The sequence below is a fragment of the Ochotona curzoniae genome, unplaced genomic scaffold, assembly GCF_017591425.1.
Source record: "Ochotona curzoniae isolate NIBS_2020 unplaced genomic scaffold, NIBS_Ocur_1.0 contig_2235, whole genome shotgun sequence".
NCBI classification, from domain to species: domain Eukaryota; kingdom Metazoa; phylum Chordata; class Mammalia; order Lagomorpha; family Ochotonidae; genus Ochotona; species Ochotona curzoniae.
This window is the reverse complement of record NW_024465384.1, coordinates 2,663,373-2,668,864: the sequence shown is the minus strand read 5'-3', so window position 1 is coordinate 2,668,864 and position 5,492 is coordinate 2,663,373.

Here is a 5,492-nt window from a genome sequence, read left to right as displayed (position 1 = left end):
TTCAAATCTGGGGCCTGGCGCGATCGCGCAGTGGTTAAGGTCCTCGCCTTGCATGCCCGGGATCCCATATAGACACCGGTTCTAATCCCGGCTGCTCCACTTCCCATCCAGCTCCTCGCTTGTGGCCCGGGAAAGCAGTCAAGGACGGCCCAAAGGTTTGGGACTCTGCACCCGCGTGGGAGACCCAGAAGAGGCTCCTGGCTTCGGATCGGCATAGCATCGGCCTTTGCACTCACTTGGGAGTGAATCATTGGACGGAAGATTTTCCTCTCTGTCTCTCCTCTCTGTATATCCGCCTTTGCAATAAAAATAATAAAATCTTAAAAAAAAAAAAAAAAGAATTTCAAATCTTCGAATTTGCTGAAATATAAAGGTAGACAGTTTTGAAAGCACATTTTAAGGAAACTATTTCTGTTACCTCATTAGAAGAATCTTCCGTGGACAGATTCTATCTAATGAGAATTAAATATAGTGCCTAAGGAAGACCAGCTTAAGGACTGCTGTGAGGTTGTACTAAAGCAAAACCAGTCATGGAGAATATTAAATAGAATAAATGTAAATTTCAAGAAACATGATGTAATTATCTGAAATTGGCAAGTTATAGAGAGTAAGAGACTGGCTACCAATGTAATTGCTGTTTGGATTGGGATTTAATAATACAATTTGAAGAAAGAACATTATACAAATATTGATAACTGCCAGAAGAAATATATACATATAGCAAACCAAATTGCATAGGCAATTGCTTTTTAGCCTCGGAAATGTGTAAATTATAATACATGACCAAATCAAGGCTAAATATATCTTTAATATCAGTAATTATAATTACAAATGGGTAACTCAGCTCATGAAAGGAAAAAGAAACTGTATCACAGGTTAAAAGTAGAGAGAAAGCTTGGGCATGGCACAGTGGCCTAGTGGCTAAGGTCCTTGCCTTGAACATGCCGGGATCCCATATGGGCGCTGGCTCTAAACCCGACAGCTCCACTTCCCATCCAGTTTCCTGATTGTGGCCTGGAAGGGCAGTCGAGGACGGCCCAAAGCTTTGGGATCCTGCATCCATGTGGGAGACCTGGAGGAGGTTCCTGGCTCCTGGCTTCGGATCGGCACAGGAAAGTCAAAATCTGCAGGAAACCATGGACAAATTCAAGTAAGGTACTTTAATTAAACCATCTCAATTCACAATAGGTGAGATTCTGTGACTGCAAATGAAATTCAACCTTTTATAAAATTTGGGGGCTCAGCGTGGTGGCCTAGTGGCTAAAGTCCTTGTCTTGCTCATGCCAGGATCACAGATGGGTAGTGGTTCATATTCTGGCTGTTCTACTTTCCTTCTAGCTCCCTGCCTGTGGCCTGGGCAAGTAGTAGAGGGTGGCCCAAAGCCTTTGGATTCTGCGACCCTGTAGAAGACCTGGAAAAAGCTCCTGGCTTCTGGCTTTAGATTGGCTCAGCTCTGGCTGTTGTGGCCCCTTGGGGAGGGAATCAGCAGATGGAAGATATTTCTCTCTATCTCTACTTCTCTTTGTAAGTCAAACTTTCCATGTCCATGTGTTCCACATCCACAGATGCAGCCAGCTGCAGATCAAAAACATTAAGGCAGGATCTGGCGTGGTGGCCTAGCGGCTAAAGTCCTCGTAGCCTTGAATGCGCCGGGATCCCATATGAATGCCGGTTCTAATCCCGGGCTGCCCCACTTCCCATCCAGCTCCCTGCCTGTGGCCTGGGAAAGCAGTTGAGGATGGCCCAAAGCCTTGGGACCCTGCATGGGAGACCTAGAAGAAATTCCTGGCTCCTGGCTCCTGGCTCCGGATTGACTCAGCAGTGGCTGTTGAGCTCACTTGGGGGAGTGAATCATTGGATGGACAGAAGATCTTCCTCTCTGTCTTTCCTCCTCTCTGTATCTCTGACTTTGCAATAAAAATTAAAAAAAAAAGAAAAACACATTAGGGCAAATGAGATGGCAAGTATGTTCAACACGTACAGAGGTTTTGGTGATCAGTCCTAAGCAATATAGGATAGCGTATTATGAGCAACATAGCTGACTTAGAGTGTACAGGGGCATGAGCATAAATTTTTATGCATATTCTACTCTATTTCACGTAGATTATGGTATCTGGTGTGCGTGGGAGTGCTCTGGTACAAGTACCCCATATGGATACCGTGGCGAGATTGTACTCATGTTTATTCGATGTAAAGGGAGACAACTGAATTTCTTTTTTTTTTTTATGATTTTTCAAAATTGGAAAATCAAATATACAGATACGAGAGACAGAGAGGAAAATCTTCCATCTGCTGATTCACTCCCCAAGCTGCCTCAACAGCTGAAACTCAGCCCATCCCAAGCCAGGAGCAAGGAACTTCCTTCCAGGTCTCCGGGATTAGAATGAGCATCCATATAGGAGCCCACTGTGTAAAAGGCGAGGACCTTAGCCACTAGGCCACCGCAGTGGGCTCCCTCTAAATAAATCACAAAGCAAAAAATGAATGGAAGGGAACAGCACTGGGAAGTGTGTGGGGTTAGGCAAGGAAGCATATGAGCTGACTGAGAATCTAGTGAAAAAAATGCCAGAAGTTGTAAGACACAAACCAAGTGAGAAGAATGCCTTGTTTGAACAACAGACATGTCATAAAGGGTTATCAGAAAACAAGTAAGATTTCGATTGTGTTTTAATTGTTTCATTGAAAACTTAAAGATGTGGGAGAGTTCATTGCCATGGTCAACAAAATCTGTAACAGACATTTTAGAGTTTTTTAGCAAAAGAAAAATGAAAACTGTATTATTTATCATTTTTACAAGGAGGATGAGGAATATTCTATAATCTGATATTATTTTTGTACCCATTCTTCCCAGAAAAGAACTGCTTTATGATTTCAGGTCATGCTTTCCAACAAACACCACCTAGAGACAAAGGTAACATCCTAGGTGCTAATTTCCCTGGTAAAAGAAATTCAGTTGTCTCGGCCCTGGCACAGTAGTAGTCTTGTGGCTAAAGTCTGCGCCTTGAACATGCTGCGAGCCTATATGGTCGCTGGTTTGTGTCCCGCAGCCCAGCTTCCCATCCAGTTCCCTGGGAAAGTAGTCGAAGATAGCCCAAGGCGTTGGGTCCCTGCACCCGCGTGGGAGACCTGGAAGAAGCTCCTGGCTCCTGGCTTCGGATGGGATCAGCTCAGCTCCAGCTGTTGTGGTCACTTCGGGAATGAATCATTGGGCGGAAGATAGTCTTCCCTGTCTCTCTTCCCCCTCTGTATATCTGACGTTGCAATAAAAAGAAATCTTTTTAAAAGAAAAAAGATATATTTTTTTTTTTATTTTTTTTTTTTTTTTTATTTTTTTTTTTTTTATTTTTTTTTTTTTTTTTTTTTTTTTTTTTTTTTAATTTAGGGAGGGGGGAGTGATAGAGAAAAAAAATTAGATTTTTTCATTTGCTCATTCAGTACCCAGGTAGGTTGAATCAAACCAAAACTAGAGTCTGGAACTCCATCCTTGCCTTCCAGATGGGTGGCTGGGGCCTGAGCACTTGAGCCATCTTCCCCTTCTTTTCCAGGTATCTCAGTAATGAGCTACATGGGAAGCAAAGCAACCAGGACTCAAACTGGCACTTGGGTTTGGGATGTTGGCCTCGTAAACAGTGGCTTGACTTACTGAGCCGCAACATTGACCTCCCTCTCATTCTCACTCCTGTGTTCACATGTGTCATAACCATCTAGACATCTGTTTTCTCTATTCTTGTTAGGAAGACCTGGCGAATGAGCATGTGTTAAGTTGAACATTAACACAGACTTTGCAGCTTTTATCTATGATGGACATCTGCTAACTATTGCTTGCCATCACGTCACTTTGATGACATGACATCATGGCAGTTCTCTTGTGGTGAGATGGCTGTTCAATGCTAATTTGTTGTTGAAGGCTGGGAATGTGACTCCATTTAAAGCAACATTTTTGTCTCTCTCTGACTGGCTCATTAGTCTCCCCTTGTTTTTATCCTGCATTTCCATGTGTTCTTCCAATGAAATACCCGTTATCTTGTATTAACCAGAGTGGGGAAGACCACAGAGGAAGTACATTGCAGGTGAAGAATGACTGCTGGGGGAATTTCACCAACTAGACCACTGCACTTGTAGGTAAGCAAAGGATCTGAAACCAAGTGGCTTGGAGGAGGGAAACTGGAGGACTTTTCTGGGTCAGACCAAGGCCACATGGGAGACATGAGCTGGGTTAGTTGATATCAACCAACAGCCACTGGCACACATGAAAGCTAGGGCAGAAGGCCTGCCTGGCAGGGCTAGACCACAGTACCTGCCAGTGAGTGTTGAAACAGAGTGGATCATATCAGGCTTAACCATGACATTAATCGGCATGTAAGAGAACCAGGCCTGGGAGCAGATTTTATGGGGGTTATGTGGGCTTACCCCTGCAGGACTGGTTTGCTTAAGAGCAGGGAGTGGTTATGGGTTGAGCTAGGCATGACCATGGAACTAATTGATACTCATGGGAACTGGGGTTGGAAACAGACAGGGCCGGTCCAGGCTGTAGCACCACAGCCACACCCAAGGGTGTGATGCAGGTGAGGCTGCAACATGCACCAGCATCCACAAAGGCTGAAACTGGGGACAGAGTATGCCTAATAGGGGCCTAGCACCTGCTGGTATGTGTGAGCTCTGGGCCTGGGAGGGGCATGGTGGGAAAACTTGGGAAACTCCCATGGTGAGCCACATATAGCTCCTGCTGTTGAGCACATGAGTCAAAGCTGGGTATTGGGCAGGCCAGCAAACTATTCCACTTGTCAGAAGGTATATCGGTTGGCTTGTGAGGCAGACCAGACAAGGTTGGATAAAACCGCAGCACACTGGCCTGCATAGGTGCCAGGATGGGATGCAGACCATACTGGGCTAGGCTATTCCACCTATTGGTTTGCATGACAGAGATGGTGGCAGGCTGGGCAGGGCTAGACTACAACACCCACCAGCAAGGGTTGGAACTGGAGGCAGGCCAGGCCAGAGCCAAGATAATGGTTAAGCCATGCCAAGGTTGGTTGAAGCAGCCACCAGCATGCACAAGATCTGTGGCTAGGAGTGGGCGTGGTAGGTGATCTAAAGGGACACTCCTACAGGGCTGAGGTTCTCACTGGTGAGGGTAAGAGCTGGGAATGGAGACAGACTGTGCTCTACATAGCTGCAACATCCCTCAACATGTGTGGGTTGAGTCTGGGAGTATGCCAGATTGGGCTAAGCTCCAACACTCACTGGTACTTGTAAGACTGGCTGTGGGATGGACTGGACTAGGTCATGTCACCCACTGATCCAAATGAGAGCTGGGTGTGGGAGTGGACTAGGCAGGGCTGCACTGTAGCACCTACTGGAGAGAGCTGGAACAGGTGTGGGCTGTTTTGACAAGGTCATGGTGCCCGATGGTGAAGATTGGACTGGACGTGGGCCAAGTTAGATTGAGTCAAATACCTACCAGTGTGCATGACTCCCTGACTGGAAGCAGT